This window comes from Echinops telfairi, unplaced genomic scaffold, assembly GCF_000313985.2.
Source record: "Echinops telfairi isolate 266 unplaced genomic scaffold, ASM31398v2 ScPeMD7_7468;HRSCAF=8506_0, whole genome shotgun sequence".
Lineage (NCBI taxonomy): Eukaryota > Metazoa > Chordata > Mammalia > Afrosoricida > Tenrecidae > Echinops > Echinops telfairi.
The window spans coordinates 30,779,723-30,802,752 of record NW_022111369.1 but is presented as its reverse complement, the minus strand read 5'-3'; the positions used below and the strand labels follow the sequence as shown (position 1 = coordinate 30,802,752).

The window sequence follows — 23,030 nt, the reverse complement described above, 5'->3', positions numbered from 1 at the left end:
GAAGCAACAAGCCCACATGGAAGAAGCACACCAGCCTGTGTGATCATGACGTATTGATGAAATAAGGTGACAGGCACCAGAAGACCCCAAACCAAACCAAAAAACATATTGTTGAGAATGAGGAGGGCCAGAGTAGAGAACCAAAAACCACCTACAGAAAATAGGACATACCCTAACAGAAGGGTCACAAGGAAGAGATGAGTCAACCAGGGCACAGTATAGCACCGATGAAACACACAATATTCCCCTGGTTCTTTGAGGCTTCTGCACCCCCACTCTCATGACCCCAATCCTGCCTTTCAGTCCTGGCTAGACCAGAGTATGTACAGTGGTATAGATAATTGCTCCTGACACATGGAATCCAGTTCAGATAAACCCCTCTGGAACAGAAATGGGTGTAGTGATACCCGAAGGGTAGGAGGAAAGTACGGGGAGGAGGGGAGGAAGCGGGAGAACCAATTGCAATGATTGATGCATAACACCTGAAGCACCACTCCACCCCTACCAGGTGGATGAACAACAGAAATGTGGGTGAAGGGAGACAGCGGTCATTGTAAGATATGAAAACAATAATACTTTATAATTTGCCAAGGGGTTACGAGGGGGAAAAGGCAGAGGAAAAAAAGAGGAGTTGATATCAACTCAATAGAAAGCTCAAATAGAAAGTAAGGGTTTTGAAAATGGTGATGGCAACATAAGTACAAATATGCTTGATATAGTTGATGTATGGAATGCCATAAGAGCTATATGAGCCCCCAGTATAATGATTAAAAAATAAAAAACTTTCTTGGTTCCAACTCAGCATATTTTTCAAACTATAAGAAACATTTTCCTGAACTAGGAGGCAAAGGACATTTATAGAGATCTAAGTACAGGCATGTGCATATGTAAATATATTTATATATGACCTTGGGGAAATAGATCTATGTACATATATTTATGGGTTCAGTATTAAGGTATCATATGGACATTAGGCCTCTACTCAAGAACTCCCTCAACACAAGAACACTGACATTCTGAGATGCTTACCTTCCTGACATGATCGCTGAAGACAAAGCAGGTGCATAAGCAAATGTGGTGAAGAAAGCTGATGGTGCCCGGCTATCAAAAGATATAGCATCTGGGGTCTTAAAAGCTTGAAGATAAACAAGCAACCATCTAGCTGAGAAGCAACAAAGCCCACATGGAAGAAGCACACCAGCTTGTGTGATCATGAGGTGTCGACAGGATCAGGTATCAGGCGTCAAAGACCCAGAAGAAAAAAGTATGTCAATGTGAATGGGGGTAAGGGGTAGGATTGCAGAGTGGAAGCCCAAAGCCAATCTGTAGGCAATTGGACATCCCCTTACAGAAGGGTCGCAGAGAGAATATGGGCCAGTCAGGGTGTAGTATAGCACCAATGAAATGTACGACTTTCCTCTGGTTCTTTAATGCTTCCTCACCGCCACTATCATGACCCCAATTCTACCTTACAAATCTGGCTAGACCAGAGCATGTATATGGGTACAGATAAGTGCTGCAAACACAGGGAATACAGGACAGATAAACTCCTTGGGACCACTATTGAGAGTAGCCACACCAGGAGGGGAAGAGGAAGGTGGGAGGATAGAGGGGTAACTGATCACAATGACATATCTATAATCCCCTCCCAGGGGGATGGACAACAGATAAGGGGGTTAAGGGAGACATCAGGCAGTGCAGGATATGGAAACATAATAATAATTTATAAATATATCAAGAGTTTATGAGGGAGGGAGGGGAACAAATGAGGAGCTGGGGCTCAAGTAGTAAAAAAATGTTTTGAAAATGATGATGGCTTCAAGCCTTTAAGACCCCAGTAGGGGGATTGCTGGGTCTTATGGTAGCTCAATTTCCATCTGTTTTAGAAATCACCAAATCGATTTCCATAGTGGCTGTACATACCTACAGGTCCACCAGCAGTGGACGAGAGTTCCTATCTCACAACAGCCCCTTCAACACTTGTTGCTTTCTGATTTTTTGAATTGGGCTATCTTTGAGGGTGTTAGGTGGTATCTCATAGTTGTTTTGATTTGCATTTCTCTTACGGCTAATGATTGGGAACATTTCCTCATATGTTTATTGGCCACTCGGATTTCAGACTTTGTGACAGTTCTGTTCAGGTCCTTTGCCCACCTCCTTAGTGGGCAATTAGTTTTTCTCATTTCTCTTATTGCAAAGTGTTGTAGATTTTAGGAATAAGGCCTTTGTCTGATGTGTCATTGCTAAAGATGTTTTCCCAGCGATGGACTCTCTTATTACACTCTTGGTGGATTCTTTCAGTGTACACAGGTGTCTTATCTTCAGTATATCCCACTTGTCTATTGTGACTCCTCTGTATTTGTATCCTTCCCTATTTCTGATAGCCTATGTACTTCCTGTGCCAAGGCTCTCAGGTTTGTCTTAATTCCCTCTTTAATGACCCTAATTGTTTGGGGTTTTATCTCAAGGTCTGTGATCCACCTTGAGTTTATTCTTGTGCATGGAGTGAGGTAAGGGTCTTGCTTCATTTTTCTGCAGGTAGATATCCATTTTTTCCAGCACCATTTATTGAAGATGGCATGTTTCCCATTTAATATTTTTTGGGCCCTTATCAAAGATCAGTTGCCTGTATGCTGATGTTTTTATTTCTGGGTCTTCAGCTCTTTTCTATTGGTCTGAATATCTGTCATTATACCAGTACCACACTGTTTTGACTACTATGGCCGTATAGTAGGTGCTAAAGTCAGGTAGAGCAAGCTCTCCCACTTTGTCCTTAGTTTTCTGCTAATTCTAGGTTTCTTCCCCCTCCATATGAAGTTGGTAATCAGCTTTTCCAATTCTTTGAAGGAGGATGGTGGTATTCGTATTGGGATAGCATTGAACTTATACAGTGCCTTGGGCAGAACTGACATCTTTACTATATTGAGTCTTCCACTCCATGAATATGGGATATTCTTCCATTTGTTGAGGTCACTCTTGATTTCTTGTAGTAGTATCTTATAATTTTCTTCATACAAATCTTTCATTTTTTTAGTCAGGTGTATCCCAACTATTTCAATTTGTGCTTGGCTATTGTAAAGGGTACTACCTTTTTAATCGTCTCTTCTGTGACCTCGAGCTGTCGAAGGGATCAGGTATCAAGCATCAAAGAACAAAAAATCATATCATTGTAAATGTGGGTGAGTGCAGAGTGGAGACTCAAAGCTCATTGTTAGGCAACTGGACACCCCCTTACTGAAGGGCTGTTGGGAGGAGATGAGCCAGTCAGGGTTCAGGGTAGCAATGATGAAGCATAAAACTTTCCTCTAGTTCTTAAATGCTCCCCCTACCACCCACTACTTGATCCCAATTCTACTTTACAAATCTGGCTAGATCAGAGGATGTACATTGGTACAGATAGCAACTGGAAACACAGGGAATCCAGGACAGATGACCCCTTCAGGACCAGTGGTGAGAGTGGCAATGCCTGGAGGGTGGAGGGAATGTGAGATGGAAAGGGGAAACCAATTACAAGAATCTATGTATAGCTTCCTCCCTGGGGGATGGACAGCAGAGAAGAGGGTGGGGGAAGACGTTGGACAGTGTAACATATGACAAGACAATTATAATTTATGAATTATGAAAGATTCATGAGGGAGGGGGGAGTGGGGAGGGAAGGGGAAAATGAGCTGATATTAAGGGCTCACGTAGAAGGCAAATATTTTGAGAATGATGATGGCAACAAATGTACAAATGTGCTTAACACAGTGGATGTATGTATGGATTGTGATAAGAGTTGTGCAAGCCCCCAATGGAATGCTTTATTACAAAAAATAATATATGATCAATAAATGAATATCCAAGTAGGTTTTGGGGAAGAATGAGGAGATTTAATATATGCAAGTCATCAAAATGATGAGATTATAGATTTATACTTAGATAATCAAATAAAATTTTACTTCATGTGAAATAAATACTTAAAATTCCCCCCCCAAAAAAGAAACATTTTCCTTTGAAGTGGATTACTTCAAATTCTTTTCGAATCACATGAAGACAGGAATTAGCTGTCTTAATCACTGAGTTGATGCCGGTACAACTCTAATCCTTCCCCTCTGCCTATTTAAAATGTCAGTGAATGAAAGATCACTGTGAATACCAAGGTGTAAGCCAAAATTTTCCCCAGTTTAACCAAAGCATTTCTAATGCTTTCTTGTCTCCATATTTTAGGAAATTACCGAAATGTTTTCCTAGAAAGGGGTTAATCTTCTTCTTACTCTGAGGTCCTCAAAGTCCACTGTTATGTGCTAGAATTGGTGATGGGGAAAGAAAAAGCAGATGCTCGGGGTTCAGCATTTGTATTTTGTTTCTTAAGAATTTCAACACAGTGCCGCATTGCTTTAGAGAGATTTGTCTCAGAGTTATTTTGTCCCAGGTAAAAGGTGTGGGCATGCACTGAATGAGTGGTTTGAAAGTTAAAAATGTTTCCAATGCATTATAATGGAAGCATAACACATGAGCATCTGACTGAACACAGTGGCTTGAAACCAATTACAGGTTCTTATTGACCAATGGACAAAGTCCTGGTGGTGCTATGAGTTAGGCATTGTGCTAACTCAGTGGTCCCAAACCACCAGTTGGTCTGCAGGAGGAAAATCATCATTGAGCTCAGGTCAGTGGTCCCAAACCACCAGTTGGTCTGCAGGAGGACAATCATCATTGAGTTCAGGTCAGTGGTCCCAAACCATCAGTTGGTCTGCAGGAGGAAGACGAGGACATCTGTTCCCATGATCATTTATAGTCACAGAAGCACTATAGGGTCACTATGAGTTGGGATCAGTGACATTAAAATTTTTTTATTTTTTATAGCCTTACAGGGCCTTAATGGTTCTATGGATTACTTAAAGTAAGTTAGGCATTGGGTTGCTAACCACAAGATTTGTGGTTCAAATCCACCAGTTACTATATTACTATAAAGTCAAATCTTCTGATTTTTGTAGATGTGAGTCCACCTTTTCAGTTGGTAGTTAACAAATTACAATTAAGATCAGGAAATTTAAGATGCTTAGATAACTCAAATTGAATCAAGTGTAGAAAAAGCAATTGCTTTCAGAACTATTTGAGCATAGAACAAGGCAGTGATAATTCAGTGTTAAAATTCTTGCCTTCCACATTGGATTGCTGACCAATACACAGGCACAGCTACCACCTGTCTGTCAGTGGAGACCTGTGCATTGTTATATGTGGAGCAGGTTGCAGCACAGCTTACAGACTAAGACAGAGCAGGAAGCAGGGCCTGGTGATCTATTTTTAAAATATCAGTCATTGAAAGCCATAAGGAGTAAAGTTCTACTCTGACACACCTGGAGTTGCCATGTGTGAAATTGATCCAATGGCAACCAACGAAAACAGGTGGCCGATGCTGCTACAGACTTTGCCCCTTTCTTGGAGAGATGTGGCAAATCTGGATTTTATGCTTATTCAGTGTGCTGCAGTGATTATGCACTAGTGACAGAAACTTGATTAGACTGCAGGTTGCAATTTCACTATATCTACAATTATGGATTTATGCCAGGTGCTTGTAAAATATGGCTTACCAAACACGAATATTTTTAGAGTTGTCTCCATTTATCTAACCTAAATTAGGTTTTGGAAATTTGAGGTCGGCTCTTCCCACACACACTGTTGCTGTTTCTCACTGTCTTCAAGCAAATGGGTTGGCAGAAAGGAGAGCACCTGTCAGGAGCACATCATTATTTTCTTCTCATTTAACAGGACTTTTCAAGTTCAACAGCAAGAGTTGTCTTGATAAGGAAAATAAAAGTGTGTGTGTGTGTTGTGAGTAGATGGTGACTCAAAATTTATTTATCTAACTAAGGAATCCTTGAGAAAATCAAGGATCCTTAATACCAGAAACTCCTGGTATTAATATGAAAAACCTTCTTCCTATTTTAAAGGGATGAGGGTAGTATTTGATTATGGTATCAGATATGAAAACAATTTCCCTTTAGATAGGAGTGGGGACAGTGATAGATCATAGCCACTGTTACTAAACAAAGCAGGCCAAGGTCATTGCCACCTTTCCATGAGGCACCTGCAGCGTTGCCCAAGAGAGAAGGCATAGCAAACACTTCCCCTGCTTAAGGCCTCTTTGTTTGGCTTCCTTTTCTGTCAAAAGGACTGACTTTCACCATGGGAGAGGTCGTAATTAGATTTCACCATGGAAGAGGTCTGTAATTAGATTTCACAGCAGGTCTACAAAATCTGTCCTTGGAAAAACAACTGCAAGGGCCTGAAGATCCCTTTTTTGAACTATGAAGAGCTCAGCCAAGCATGCTTAGATTGGTGTGAACGGCCTGGGTGGCATGCCCGTCAGCCACCCCTAATCTCTGGTGGAGTGATGCCAGCTCTGTCCTCTAAGACCACTGTTCTTCTTGGGGAGAAACAAGTATGGCGTATCTTCATCTCATATTGTCCACATCAACAACATCTTGGAATTGTTAGTAGGGGTAGTTATTGCTTAGGAGCCCTGGTGACATAACTGGTTAAGCATTCCATTTCTAACCTCGAGGTTGATAGTTTGAACCCACTTTGCAGGGCACATGTACTCCCTGCACCTAACAGCAACACTGTTGTTTAAAAACTTTCTAAAGGACATTTCCATGTGTTCCATGTGTTGCCTTGACTTTCCCCAGCAACAGTCAAACCACTCAGCCTGTTGGCTCATTGGCTGCTGAACCCACTGCCACAGAAGCAATTCTGACTCAGCGACCCTATCGGACAGGGCAGTACTGCTCCACAGGGCTTCTCAGGCTATGAGTCTTTATTGAAGTATCCTGTCTCATCTTTCTCACTCAGGGTGGGAGGCGGGTTCGAATTGCTGACCTTTTGGTTAGAGCCCAGTACTGACCCATGACAAGACCAGGGCTACGTGTTTCCTGACAGCCTTAGCCAAATGGACATGGCCCCTCCTTCCCTTCTAAGGGGAGTTTTTGGTTTTCAAGCAGATGATCAGTTCTTAATGTGTTCATCTTTTGCTTAAAGCAGTGGTTCTCAACCTTCCTAAGGCCGCAACCCTTCAATACAGTTCCTCATGTGGTGGTGACCCCCTAGCCATAACATTATTTTCGTTGCTACTTCTTAACTGTGATTTTGCTACTGTTATGAATTGGGCGACCCCTGTGAAAGGGTCATTAGACCCTCAAAGGGGTTGTGACCTACAGGTGGAGAACCGCTGGCCTAAAGCCATAAAAACCGAGGAAGATATACCCTAACCCGGGAAGCGGGGGGGAGCTTTACATCAACTGTTTGCCTGGTGATTTTATCTTTCTTATTACTCTTGAAATGCCACTTCCTGGGTTATGTACATCCACACATCCAAATAAGGCCAGGGATCTTCTGTCGACTTTGTTTATACCAGAGGAAGCCCGGAGGCTGCTATTTTTGGTAATTATTGTAACTATGGAGAAATTCCCTTTCTGGGAAATGTAGTCACCAGAACAATCACGCCAGGTACTTCATAGCCAGCCTCAGACAGTACATTTTCTTTTCTCTTGCCTTTCCGTGACAGGCAATGACTTTGCGACCAGAGGACAAATCCTTCAGTCACATTTTGGCTAGCAGACATGTGTTGGTACCTGATCCAGAGTTAACCCTGATGCTTTAGGGCTTTTAAAACGTTAATGAGTCTCTGGAGAGAGCTCCATAGCTTGGCGGTAAAGTCATCTGAAGGAGTCAAAGGATGCTGTGCTATCTGGAGTTCTCTGCTGACTCATCAGCTGACATCAAGGTGCCCCTGCCCTGGGGACACATCTGCTATGCTCAGAGTTGATGATGCAGACTCTCCTGACCTTCAGCTTCCCTCATCCTTCCTAAGGACACCACCACCATGCGCGGCCAAGCCAGGAGGAGACACAGCTTGTGCCTGTCGGGGTTTCAAAACTAAAGAGAATTCAATAGCAACAGTAAACAATTCCATCACACATTAGTCCATCAAAGGGTAAAGACACTTAGTGATCTGGTAAGGGGACCCTGTAGGGAGGTGCTGTAGGATTCACACATCACACGGCTCTGTCCTTGCTCTCAGAGAAGCTGGGTTTTGCTGTTTTTCAAATAATAGACCAGCATCCCTTCTGCTCTGAGGTCTTCACACAGGTTGTTAGCACACTCAGCAGTCTCTTGCCAGCACCCAAATCCCCACCCATCATTATTGTCCAACACACACTGTATACACACATACACAGCACATATACAACAGCATACCCACTACGCCCACATTCCAATCCACATGCACACAGTACACGTGCCATCCACACCACACTCACACATTCCTCACCACACATATATATATATCTATACACATGTTACCCACAACATGCACAACCTACACATACATAGTACACATGCCATGCACACCACACACACTCCCCACCACACACATACATACACACATGCTACACATACACACACAACACATGCCACACCCACAATACAAATCACGCACTGCATACATGAACTCACTGCACACATACTGTACACACATACGCACAACTACACATGCACACAACGCATATGCCACACCCACACCCATAACACACTCACAATGCACTACACACAATACACACAACACACACAGATCAGAGTAAAACTATCAACTTTGGGGCCCCTGAAAGTCTTTCATTGGCCATATTTGTCTCTTAGAACAAAGATTCTTCACCTTATAACAGTATATCAACATTAAATTATATGCCATAAATGCCAAAGATAATAGGAAATTTTCACCTCCCCGAATCATTCTGTAAAAATGGGGAGATTTGTTTTATAATTTAGTGCTTTCAAAGTTACTTCCTATCTATCAAGGGGCTATGGGGAGGGTGGGGGGAGGGATAAAAAGAGGAGTTGATACCAAGGGCTCAATAGAAAGTAATTGTCTAGAAAAGAATGATGGCAACATATGTACAAACATGCCTGATACAATTGATGTATGGATTGTAATAAAAGTTGTAAGAGCCCCCAATAAAATGATCTTTTAATAATAATAATAATAAAACCATCGCTTCCATTAAAGGGAATTGTTCAATTATTTAGTTTTCAAACCAACTTAATTTTAGAAGTGCCATTTTAGGAGCACCACCTGACCTGACCTCAGGCAAGGCTCTGTTTTCTGCTGTTGTTCTTAGGAAGGCACATTGGCAGAAAGGCTGAAGGGTGAGGAGGGTAGTTAAAGCAGGGTTAGTAATGATTCTGGAGGACATGACTTCACCACTGTGAGTGTTAGAATTGCACAATCTGACAAGACCACACCTTGGAGATTCAATTGGTTTGAAATAAGCCCTTAAAAGAGCTCTGAAAAATAATTACTATGTGGAGCTCATCATCATAGAAAGAGTATTTAGACCTCAGTCCAACTTTCAACAGCAGCATGTTTCTGACAAGTGTGCTATAAACAGCTTGCAGAAGAATTGATGGTGCATGCTGATCTAGATAACTGGATTAGAAAAGGAGGACTCCTCACCACCATCGAGGCCATTCGGACTCATAGTGACCTGATAGGACACGATAGAGTTGCCCCTGTGAGCTTCCCAGACTGGAACTCTTTACAGGAAGCACTTGACTCCTACACAAAATTTTGGCAGCTCTAGCCCACCCTGAGGGATATCAGAAGGAAGGCCTTAAGATCCGCTTCCCCAAGGTCACAAGCTTGACAATTCTAAGGAGTACAGTTGCACCCTGCACCTGTGAGATTCATGAGTTGGAATCAACTTGGCAAGTGGTTTGTTTCTTTTGGTGTTATAAGATAACTGAAGTGTGAATCCAGGGAAAACAGAAAGTGTTATTAAAGATGTATTTGGATCATTTTAATATAATTTCTTTCTGGAAGATGAGGCTATCACAAGTAATATTTATAAGACTAAAATATTTTAAAAATTTATTTTATTGAGGGCTCATACAATTCCCATCACAATCCATACATACATCCATTGTGTCAAGCACATATGTACTTTTGTTGCCCTCATCAATCTCAAAACACCTGCCTTCCACTTTAGCCCTTAATATCATTTGCTCATTTCCCTCCTCTTTCCCCACTCCCCACCCCCCCCATGAACCCTTCATAATTCATAAATTATTATAGTTTTGTCATAAGTTACACTGTCCGACATCTCCCTCCGCCCTCTTCTCTGCTGTCCATCCCCCAGGGAGGAGGCCATACCTAGATTCTTGTAATTGGTTACCCTCTTCCACCCCACGTTCCCCCCACCCTCCAGGCATCGCCCCTCTCACCACTGGTCCTGAAGGAGTCATCTGTTCTGGATTCCCTGTATTTCCAGTTGCTATCTGTACCAATGTACATCCTCTGGTCTAGCCAGATTTGCAGGGCAGAATTGGGACCATGATATTGGAGGGGAGGAAGCATTTAAGAACTAGAGGAAAGTTATATGGTTCATCTCTGCTACCCTGCACCCTGATTAGCTCGTCTCCTCCCCACATCCCCTCAGCAGGGGGGTGTATTTAAAATGTTTCCGTCTTCTCTAGGCAACCGAAAACTAAAACATTTAAAATACACTAATATTTAAAATTTGGATTTATTAACAATAGCTTGGATAGCCTAGGTATCCATTACAATAGACAGTCTATTTTTCCATTTAGGTTGGCCTCAAAATTTGAATACAACGTAGCTTTGTATTCAAAGTCACCTTTTTGCATGAGCATCTGCACTTGTCTTTAACATTACGTTTTGATTAATGACTGCCTTCCCACTGCCTTGTAAGCTCCCCCAAAGCACGGTCCCTATCCATTTGTGCTTCACATTGGCATTTAGCAAGACACAGTTCAATGAATACATTAGTCATTGGAGATATGCGATAAAATATGACTTATTTGCATAATTCATGACCTAGAAAACCTTGCATGACCAGAAACTTTTAATAAGAAGTATTTCAGTGAAAGAGATCTTTTAGTACCTTTCTCCCTCGTGTTAATTACAATGAGAGGTTTTATTCTTTACAGATCTAAAAACATAGTTACTTTTCTCTATATATAAGCTTAATAATTCATTAAAATGCACTCCTTGGGTGATTTCAAGTTCAAAAAGACCAATTCCTATTAGAGTTAGAACGTTAAAAATCTGTGTGATTAGTTTTACAAAGACTGAGACATATAATCATAATAGCTGTTGGTGTCAAATATACTTTGACTCATGATGACCCCATGGGGGCCGGAGTAGAACTACATTCCCGGAACACAGAGACAGAGCATGTCTGACTTCCAGAGAAGGGTTGAAATGACAAGAATCAGCACAAAGCTGGCTCCGGTGAGCTGAAGGTCACACACACCTCACTCTCCATTTCTTCTTTCGCCCTTTGAGCCACTCACAGCACTCTCTACTCACAGGCCATTGCAATGGCCACAGTGGACTCACAAGCCAGACTCCTCATTGCGTGGTTCATGAGGGAAGGACTGGGCTACAAAGGAACCCTGGCAGCCCAGACGATCCAACACATGCACGCAGGTTAACAGTGTCAAGTGCTTGGCTGCTAACCCCGAAGGTGGAATTTATCACAGACTCTGTGAGAGATGGAACAGTCTGCTTCCTTGGAAACCCTATAGATTGCTTCTCCTTTATCCTATAGGGTTGCTCTGTCTTGGAATTAACATAACAGTGGAGTTTTTTAGTTTTGTTTTGAGCAGGCTCCAAGTCAGGATCACAATTTTGTTGATCCAGATAGATTCCAACCAAGATAACTTTCAGCTGCTTCTCGAGGTGCCTACAGGCAGGCCCTGCTCTTGTCTGTGCCAACTGGGCCCTCTAGGTCTCTGCCTCCGGCAAGAGTTACAGCTCTTTTAGCTCTACCAGCAAGTGCCCAGGGACACTTCACTCTGAAAGTGAGTCTTTTTGCCTGAAGACCCTCAGCTCTCTCATTCCATAGGCCAGTAAGTTCGCTATAGCTGCCGCCAGTCCTATGGTTCCCGCCAGGCATACTGCTGCTGGCCTCTTGCATAGTCTGGTGCTGCTTTGCGTCGTCTTCAGTGTTACAGCTCTTCATCTGAGGAGCCATTCTCCCATTGCCTCTCTCTAAACCATTGTTAGTCTGACAGCTTATCGTAGAAGCAAGCTCCTGATCAACTTCAAGGCTTGCTCTTCCTAGCCCTCCCTGACTGAACAACCTCCTCAAGGTCACTTAATCTTTGTTGGGTAGTTATTTACCCTATTTGCTGTGACTTGGAATCAACAAGGTATGCAAAATAGACTAATCACAGGGCAGTCTGTGGCCCAACCAGTCACGGCTTGGCAGAATGATATACTTAAAGCCAGAAAGGCCATCCAGAAAGAAAAACCCATTGCACAGCCGTTCTATGGAGCTGTCTATGACGGGGGCTTTCAGAAGTAGATGCCCAGGCCTAGCTTCTGAGGCACTTCTGGGTGGATTCAAACCATGGTAGCTGAACACTTAATGTTTTGTAGCACCCAAGGAATCCATAACAACAATAACAACTCGTACCTAAGGTAGCATTTATCACATGCCAGGACTTGTACAGAGTCTGCTCTTTATCCATTGTTTCAGATCATACAACAACCTTATGGAGTTGCAGGCATCCCCATTTAACAAATGGAGAAACTTGGGATCAAACTTTACCGCTGGGGCAGGCGAATGTACTTGATCTCATACATTCTCCACCACAATCCTATGACTAATGTGGCATCTATTGTACAGATGATAAGACAGCGGCACAGAGTGGGTAAAATCAGAAGGCTAGAGAGCCAGAGTTCCAAGAGAGCATGTCACCACATCACACCACACCATACGGATGGAAGGAGGGTGGGTTTGTGGCTTCGCGTGCCACACGCCCATGCACTGTCAGCCCAGGTGTTCACACGCTCCATCCTTCACCTTCCTGGTTTTTCCCCCCACAGTCTGCACTCAGCTGGGCACGACTTCAGCGGCTTTCTTGTTTTTATGCATGGCCTATTCATGGAATCTTTAAAGGAAACATTTAACTACTCCAACGGGTGTACATCATCTTGCATAATAGGAAGGAAGCAAGCCAGGACTGGAGACTTCATTTCTAAAGGAGGCTTGTCAAGCAGACGAAGAGTGATTTCACAGAGCGGGTCATGAAACTCAAGCCCCTCGATACCCTTTCATTGCTATGGCGACAGGCGGCGCCAGCTCTTGCAGCCAGAAAAAGCAGCTGACATTTCAGGCGAGAAACAGAGGACACACACACACACACACACACACACACACACACCCCAACGAACTAAACAGAACAAAACCCCTCTCTATTTCTTTCCTTTTGAATTTCATTCAAAAGGGAAGAAATACCCCCCTAGAGCAAGTCAAAACCACTATTTTTGCCTTTAGAAGTGAAAAGAAAGGGTGTCTGTGGGGGGCCTCCTTCCCTGTCCAAGTAGGCCAATAAAACAGAATTGACTGCACACCATTTCTTCTCCCTTGCTTAATGGCAACCTGATGCAGAAAAGCCCCCTTGGTTTCCTTTGACATGGCCATTAAGAACCTATTAACTGATCAAGTGGTAGAGACTCCCCATGGTCATACTCCATGCCAAAGCCCCCAAGGGAGAAGAAATCGTGACAGATTAATTTTTTTGTATTTCTTTGGATTATTCATAAAATAGACAATTCACAGAAAAGGACCTTCTCGATTTTAAGTATCCCAAATGCTGCACAATACACACCTCTTCTCACCGATAGGGGAGGCTTCTATTGCCAATAAATACATTTCCATCACCAGGTGCTGCACTTGGCATTTAAGGAAATCTCATGTAACTCCTTTAACAATACTTTGTAGGTGTTGTTATTGTGTTCTTACTTAACAGGTGGGTAAAGAGAGTGCTGGAGATGTGAAAACCAAGCTCACCAAGTGGGTTTTGTGTGTGTGTGTGTGTGTGTGTGTGTGTGTCCGAGCCAGGATGGAAAGGCAGACGTGCTTGACTTGGAAGCTCATGCTATTGTGCTTGTTCTGAGGAACAGATCTGCCATTGGCTTTTTATGATGTAGCAAAAGGTAGACGTCTAAAGAGAAACCTCATTACAGAGAGGGACCAAGAGGAAATGCCCTTTCCATAGCATTCCAGTAAGGAGATAGACGGGTCACTACTGCAATATTAGCTATGATTGAGCGAGTCAGAATCACCGTGCTAGGAACTGACACAAAGCAAGATGGAAGGCTCACTGTGTTGGAGACACACCTGCTTTCTGCTTGAGTTCTCACAACAGTTCCCTGAGCTAGTTGCCCATTTTAGGATCCTGATTTTACCAGTGAGAGGGCTGAGCTGCAGGGGGCTCTAGTAATTTTTCTCAAGTTACAGAGCTCTTTGGAGATGAAGCCTGAATATACACTAACAAAAGGAAATGGAACATTCCAACAGGGTTGAGAGGATCTTCGTACACGTGCTACAAATACATCTACGAATGTGGTGGAGCCTACAGGGGAAAGCTATGGACACTTCTTATACATGACCAAGCACCTTCAGGGAATGAGGCGCTAGGCCTGGGGGTCAGGACCGTAGTCTTGGGGAGCACAAAGATCAGCTAACATAACATAGTCCACAAGACACTGTTCTTCATTTGACAAAACACAGTCCACAAAAACAATGCTTCACATCCGACTCTGTTGAATAACAACTGGGATCTTAAAGTCTCATGAACGGCCCTCTGAGGGGACTATTAGTGTGAAGAAAACGGCACACTCACAGGAACAATTAGTTCAGGGGAGTAGTGGATCATGTGAACCTCAGTATCCATGGCCCTGAACCTAGCACTAGAGCAGCTGTTCTCAACCTGTGGGTCGCGACCCCTTTGGGGGTTGAACAACCCTTTCGTAGGGGTCGCCCAATTCATAACAGCAAAATTACAGTTATGAAGTAGCAGTGAATTTTATGGTGTGTGTGTGCGGGTCACCACAACATGAGGAACTGTATTAAAGCGTCACGGCATGAGGAAGGTTGAGAACCAGTGCGGTGGTGTCTGACTACCCCTAGCAAATGCTCAGGAAGGGATCAGGTTCTAGGTAGCACAGGAGAAAATGTGGATCAAAACTAAAAATTATTAAAAATACCAGGCTTCCTGGTTGGTCAGAGACTGTTGGGACCCTTGAGACCCTGGCTTTATACACTCTTCAGGTTTGGAAATGGACTCACCTCGATAGCTCAGTTTTCAACTAGGACCACCAGAGAAATAATCAACCATTTGAGATCAAAAGGGCAGCATTTGTCCAAGGACACATTCAGAAGGGTTGGGAAAGAAGGAGGAATGGAGACAGGAAACAGAGGAAGTGGGAGAAGTGATGTTGCATTGAGGGGAGTACAATGAATGAGGGGAAACAAAATGCGCATGCACTTTTGAATATGAATATAAGGAACTGCTCTGTACACCGTCACCCAGTTTACAATAAAAGTATCTTAAAAACCTCCCCAAACCAAGCTCAGTGTGGAGAAGTCGGTTCTGACTCATAGAGACCCTCTGTGTTTCAGGGTACAGTTATGTGTCCCTTGACATTTTGGATACACTCTGTGATGTGGGACAGTATGTTATTTCGGTATTGTAGGAACATCATTTTACATACAGGCAATCCTTGGATTACTAAATCTGTCTTTAAGTTGAAGTTGTACACAGGTTTGAACAGATAGATGTGGTCATATCTGGTATCAGTTGAATGCTTGTCTTAGCATATGGTCTGCAATGTACCCTTCCAATGCATAAAAACATTAAGGACACACTTCGAGGTGCCTGCACTAAAACACCATTAACACAATAATACCGCAATCATGATAATAATATTTTGAAGTGCTGCATCACAAAGTAGTGCCCATTTGTTACTACAAACTGTTTTCTATACTTCATAGTTTTAGTGCAACTGGTCTTTTCAGTTGGGTCAATGGCTGTACAATATACAGTAGGCTGTTGTCCAAATGGACACTATGTGGTGTGTGAATAACTGTACAGACATGAATAAAGTTTCCAAAATCAGTGGCCTTTTGGAATTAGATCACTAGGCTTTTCTTCTGAGGCATCTCTGGGTCGGTTTGACCTGCCAACCTTTCATTTAATAGCGGAATGCTTAATCATTTGTGCCACTCATCCAGGGGCTCCTGGGTGTATACCTCCTCTACATTATTCCAGAAACCATCATCTTATATACTTTATTATATTATCTCCCTATCTCTTGGACAATCAGTCAAGGTCACATACCCACTCTCTGCATTCTGTCCATCTTTTCATGCCCAAGACAAAAGTCAGGTGAGCCTCAAGTGGTCTGACCATTGTAAGCTTAGCCTTTGGTGGAAGATGTCCTGTGGCCCCTAAAAATCTGCATCTCAGCCTAGCTGGGCACTTTTCAGAAGCCCAGTCCATTAGGGATAGTCTTCTGATGTTAGGAGGGTTCCCTCTGGTGGTGGAGTGCTTACTTATTGGGCTGTTAACTGCAAGGTCAGAAGTTTGAAACCACCAGTCGGCTCTGAGGGAGAAAGAGAAGTCTCTCTACTCCCTTAAAGAGCTATAGTCTCAGAAACTCACAGGGGTAGTTCAACTCTGCCCTATAGGCAGGCTATGAGTCGGCATCGACTCAATGGCATTGAGTTTGGTTTGGCTCCCCAGGCCCCCAGCCCCTCACCCCCACCCCATCACACACACACCACCACTAAAGGTAGTTCCAGAATAGAATAGAATGTGAGGGCAAAGTGCATTGCAAGATTTTTCACAGAAGTTATTGATGTTGTTCTTGATTTTATATATATATATATTTCCCAGCATGTTCTGGACATTTTGCTAAACTTAACTAAAATATTAAGTTCATGTATGGGTATAAATCAAATCTTCTGGTCCAGAAGAAATGAAAGGAAATGGAGTTGGGCTGATAGCTCACCATTTGCTTCATTTCTGTCATCACTACTCATTATTTCTACTTAGTTGATATGGGAAACTGTGCTGAAAGAGAAGCTATTTGGGATTGGATCCCAAAGGACCTTGAAGGAAACCCTAGCAGCAGTCAGATTGTTCAAAGTCTGCACAAATGTCCTGAAAGAAAAAGGCAAGGTTCATCAACGGCACGGACACAGCTTTCCTCCTAACGGAGAAAGCAGCATTAGATGTTTGTATGATGCATACGTGAAAGAGACAGCTCTGCTTTGCTAGAGGTTGGGCAGATGTATAAACTGAAACATCTTTCCTCGGAGAGAGTGTCCTCTTTAAAATGTATAATAATAACCATAACCAACAAGGTTTGGCTAAATAAGTCGCTAACTGAAAATCAGGGATCCATGAGAAATGGGTCTTTTTTTGTTTTGATTTTGTTTCTTAAGATTTCTGCTGAGTTTTGGACTGAGTGGACATTTCTATTCAGTGTCCCTAGGCTTTGGGTCAGATGGGAACTCAGATACAATGCCAAGGTGACATGTTTAACCTCTTTGGCAGATAAAAGAGGGGCAAAAGATACCCTTTCTGCAGAGCCTTTGGGCATACAGTATCTACAGCATCCACCTGCAGTTGAACGTCTGGTTGCCTCCTGCACGGCCAGCTTTCAGACCTCGAGGAATGAGTGAGCAAGACTTGCACCGTAGAACCATTCCCTTAATCCCTTTAGCTCTTCATTCCCCCACCTACTTTTGTTCTTTAAATAGGACATCATTAGCATATAGAAACCAATTATATATGTGGATGTGCATCTTAAACAAAATGAGAGGAGACAAGAAACAATTGGCTATAAAGATTTCAAAGACAATTGGAGGAAGGACAATACAATTGCTTAAAAATTATCAAACAAGACTATAGTATTCAAGGAATTTCCCAGTTGTTTTTTGAAAAGCAAAATGACTAATTTCCACATTACTGCTTATATACATATATAAATTAAAAATGGAAAACTTAATGAATTACTTTGATTTGAGATAAAAGGAAAAGCCTACTTTCCATATGACTTGCTTCATCTATTATAAATCTAATATCTATTACATAAATAAAATATATTTTAGAATTTAGCTTTCCCCATAAACTGAATGCTATTCTGACAAACAGCATTTCTGCCTTTGTATCCTTGGTCTATGTTGAAACGACCCTCCTTTAGTAATAATTGCTATTTAATTGTTGGAGGGGAAAAGGGAACCTGAATGCGAGTGTTGAAAACTCCCTATATTAAGTAGCTTTCCAACAAATCATGCAAATATTCTCCCCCCCCCACCCCCGAGTATATGATTTTGTATTATTTAGGCAAAAGTATGAGGCAGCTTCCCATCAATCATGCCGATTGGTTTGACAAGAACAATTAGATAATATAGTAAATCGATGAAAATTTACCTTCGGTGAGGTGACTGGACCCCGCGCCTCAGCAGCAAATTGAAGTTGGATTCCTTCTTTGGCCACAGCCCTGGGGGAAAAGTTTGGCAAATACCCAACAGCAACTCTAAATCTCTCCTCTCTTTACCACTGCTTCTTTGCCCAGAAACACGTTCGAGGCTATTGGATTTGAAATTGTGCTGCTCTGTCAACTACCCAGGGACCGAAGTGATAGGTCAATTTGGAGCTTGGTATCCGAGAGGGATTTTAGCCCGTCATTGTTTTTGCTGCGGATCTCTGCATCTCCCTAGCAGGCTGGCCTCTCCCTCCGCAGAGGACGGAGGACGCAGTGTGCTTTCACGCTGTGCAGACCAAAAGGGAAGGAGAGGATTATGCCAGCGTCCAGGGGGTTAACGGCCCTCCCCTCACAGGCTCATAACTTGGCCAGAATTTAAGCACTTGGCTCTTTATGCAATGTTTTAGTTTTCCTTTTCCAGCAACTCTAAAAGGCTTTTATAAGCAGGGTTCCTTTTAGGGGGGGATTTTAAGACTTGGAAAAGAAATTCCATGCTGTTGTTTCTTCCTAAAGGAAACTGGGGGTGGGCGTGGGGTGGGCGTGGAGCAGAGTAAAGAAGGCAAGATGAATTGCAGCAGCTGCTTCTTTATACTTTTCCCGTCAGAAAGGGTTCTCATGAATATAGTCCAGATGTTCGCTAGAGCAGGATAGGTCAGGTACCTTGCTCTGAATGGCTGTGTACAGACTAGCAGATCCCGTATAGGTCTATTTAGAAATGGTGCAGTTCAGGTTCTTCTCTCCACTAAACAGCTCCCTTCCCTGGTAAGCTGATGGTTGGGCTCTAAGGAACCTTCTGGTGAAACAGACTGGAGGCATGCATTTATTTTGGGCCTAGCAGTCTGGTTATTTACATATGTGTCACACCTCTTTTCCATCCATCACACCTTTCTTATGTGTGAAATGCTGTGCTGACAGCTCTTGTGTGCTATTCCAGTTGAGCTTCACAAGTCCACATGAGGTCAGGTCTACTGTGTTCCCAGTTGTGAGGCCGTAGGGGTAGTGGTGAGATCTGCAGGCTTTGGGGGCAGGGAGCTTGGGGTTGCACCCTGGCTACACCAATTTTTAACATTAAAGCGTGTACAGGCAGGAATACAAATGTGGGAACGAACCATAATGACATCTCTCTCGGATGATCCTTCTGAGTTTTCGAGCTGCCCGGAGTCGGAACCAAGTGAATGCATGAGCATCACGTGGTTGTTGTTGGTGCCTTTGAGTGGGTCCCGGCTTTTCACGACCTTCCATAAAGCAGAAGGAGGCACAGCCCAGTCCTGCGCCATCCTCACAATGGTTGTTATGTTGCAGCCTATTGTTGCAGCCATGGTGTCCATCCATCTGGTCAAAGAGGGTCTTCCTCTTTTTTACCCTGACCCTCTAACTCGACCAAGACTAATGTCCTTTGGGGTTATGATTTGCATAGGAGGACACGAGCTGAGCAATGTTGAGTGTATCTAGTATCTTAGGGCTCCTGAGCATTACAATGGGATTCAAACCCAACTATCTTGGCTGAGTGCCAGGCTCATGCTACTCACTCTTCAGACCCCAGCAAGCAAGCCACAAGCTCTTTAAGGGTAGGGAATGTACCCTCTCCCTCTATATTTTACAAGTGCTTAGGACAGTGCTTAGAACACCATAAATGCACTATGTAACATTAGATAAATGGTGGCAATTTAAGTTAATTGGCTGTCTGAATTTATGACAAAATCAGGCCAAAAGCCAAAGAGACAAATTAAAGCAAAACCACATAAAGAAAACCCAATTCTGTATTTCAAGGCAAATATGCCCTTAGACGATTCTCTGGAAGCATATTGCCCTATTTATTTTCACATCACCCAGAGACAAAGGTAACAAGAATTATCTTTATGTTGCAATTGGGGAGATTTGGGCCCAGAGGAAACTGGGCAACATGCCTGGATCTGAGAACCAGTCAGTGGTGCAGCTGGGAACCGTTTTACATCGCTGGAATTAGGATTACTTGTTCCAGGCTGCCTTTCCAGGGACGTGACATCCTTGTGCTTCAGACAATGGATGTTTTTCCTTTGCCAATGTCTGCTGCGTGAGTGGTCTCATCAGGGAAAGGATAAAAGGGGTGGGCTGGGAATGACTTTGCTTCCCCCTGCTCCTTCGCACACATGGGTTTTAGACGTATGGAAGGCACAGACTCCATTTCCCCAACAGCTGCGTCCCCTTCCTCACCCTCCCACAATGCCCCTGAGGGGCATTGGAGTGGGGGCTACTGCAGGATATGGGGGAGAAACATTTTTGAAGATTTTGGCCCTGTTGGTTAAGGAACATTTCCTCAAAGACTCAAAATAATAACTCTTTATCTTCACAAGCACTCTCATTTATTGGGAATAACTTGATGTACTTGATTTTAGGTCATTATATCAGTGTAGCGAACATTTCACGGAGGGATATGGAAAAAAGATTGTCACTGCCATAGAGTCGAGTCCCACTTAGAGCGATCCTATAGGACAGGGTAGAACTGCCCCATACAGGCTTCTGAGACGGAAGTTGTTCACGTAAGTAGAAAGCCTCATCTTTCTCCCCAGGAGTGGCTGGTGGTTTTGAACTGCTGACCTGATGTTAGCGGTCCAATGTGTAACCCACTGTTCCACCAGGAAAAAAAAAAAATCAGAGGGACTGAAGTATCTTTTCTAACACATTGCTATTTTATGTTTCTATGAGATGCTCAAAATAAACTTTATTATATAAATATGTTACCTGAAAACATCCTTTGGTTAGAGTAGATTAGATCCATCTGTTTAATGTAAATGTGTGCCTATGGGGTTCATTTATAGGAGACCAACCTTGAGAATCTTGGGGGTCTTTTATAGAGTAGCTCTTCTAGAGCTTATTAATCTATAATGCTTGAAAAACTGACTGTATTGCTTTTAATGAAATAAAAGAGAAGAATGATTTCAAAAGGACCTTGAATTCACAATGTTTTTAAATATGGTGTTATTTTGGGAATTTTCATTGGCAGAAATCCAGAGTTTTATTGTTTCGAAGCTGTTGTTTCTAAAATAGTTGACAGCACATGAAGCTGAGAACAATAAATACTCAACAATATCCACCAAACAGATGGAACTTTGTGTCAGATTGAGAAAAGTTATTCCACTAAATGTGATAGGAAAACTTTTGGAAAATAGAGTGATTATTACCTTATTGTATATGTACTGGTCTAGGTAACAATCAACCTCGATGTTCAGCAAATATCAACAACTAAGTTGGAGCATGTATTCTTAACCCTTTAGGATTAGGATCCCCTGTGAGAATCTGATGAAAGCCATAGGCAAGCTAATCAAGACTTCAGAATTAGCATAGAGTGTGCCTGAGCCATAAGAAGAGTCCCACTTACAGGGACTCTAGAAGCTTATGAACCCCTGGAACAGATGAGAGGTTCCTGGGCAGCACAATGGTTTACACTTGACCACTGACATAGAAGGAGTCACAAACCTTTAAGCACTGGATAACCAATGGAGAGTTTGATAGTTCAAACCACCCCAGACTTGCCTCAGAAGTCAGGCCTGGTATCTATTGGTGTCTGCAAAGCCTGTGGACTGGGCACAGCTGTACTTGGGACACGTGTTCCACCATGAGTTGACATTTACCCAATGGCAGCCAAGAACCCCCACAACAATTGATCTCCAGGCGGCAGTTGGGAGCCACCAGCAGCTCCCCAGAATGCAGTCTTCTGATTCCTATGGAGTGGTTCTGTTCCATAACACACCGAATCACTGAGTCGGAATCCACTCTTTTTTCTTCCTTATTATTGTTGCTGTTCGGGTGAAGACCAGGGAATACACTACTTCATCCTCTAGAGCACAATAAGGCTCTTGTTATTCACATCACACAGCTTTGAGGGAAATGAGAGCAACATCTGACTCCCTGTGTATTCTGAGTTGAAGAGACCAGTCATATGTCACATACATTCATTGCCAGAAGGTAGCAGCATTCCCTTGGGTGGTGGAGAGCCTCAGGTAGGAAGTGAATATGGAGAAAGAACAGCTACAATGAAAACAGAATAATCTGTACTTATGTTGGCCAGGACCTGGCCTGTCCAACCCCCCTCCAAATTTACCCAATTTGCCTTTTTGGGCGTTGGTAATTAGTCCTGTCTCCATGGACCTTGCTTTTGGACTCGATACTCAGTTCTCAATTCTGGCATCATTACTAACCTTAGCCTGCTCCCGGTTCTGACATCAGCTCTTGGCACTGAACCACCTCAGATTACTGGCCTGATCGCTCAGCTGTGTATTAACCTTTGATCACCATTGGGGTTAGTTTCTAACAACTGATTCTTGCAGAATTTTATTCTAGTCATTTTTCCTGAGCCGAGCCCTACTGACAAAAGCTGTGGGCAAGCTTAGCCATACTCTTGATCAGGCCCTAAGCAAAAGCTAGACACACAGGAAGTGATTAAAAATAAGAACTGAACTGAACTTAATGTCATTGAGTTAATTCTGGACTCTATAGGAGAAGATAGAACAGCCTCCGTGGGTTCTGATCTTTCAAGTCCTAAATAAAGGAAAATGGTTCCTAGGAGTTTATCCTGAGTAAAAGATTAAAACAACAACAACAATTAACAACAACAACAAAATCCAAACAAACTCAAACTTATAGCCATTGACATTTATGCCAACTCATAGCAATCCTATAGGACAGGGTAGAACTGCCCCTGTGGGTT

At 42.9% G+C, this 23,030-nt stretch overlaps 1 protein-coding gene across 1 annotated transcript in view; it reads right to left on the bottom strand.

Moving 5' to 3' along the window:
- SPARCL1 (SPARC like 1) overlaps positions 1-18,723 on the bottom strand; it is a 62,975-nt gene extending 44,252 nt beyond the window's left edge. Inside the window, exon 1 of the mRNA XM_045284155.1 lies at positions 18,289-18,723. The gene's annotated coding sequence lies outside the window, so the exon portion shown is untranslated. The remainder of the gene's footprint in view (positions 1-18,288) is intronic.
- Between the last annotated feature and the right edge of the window lie 4,307 nt (positions 18,724-23,030).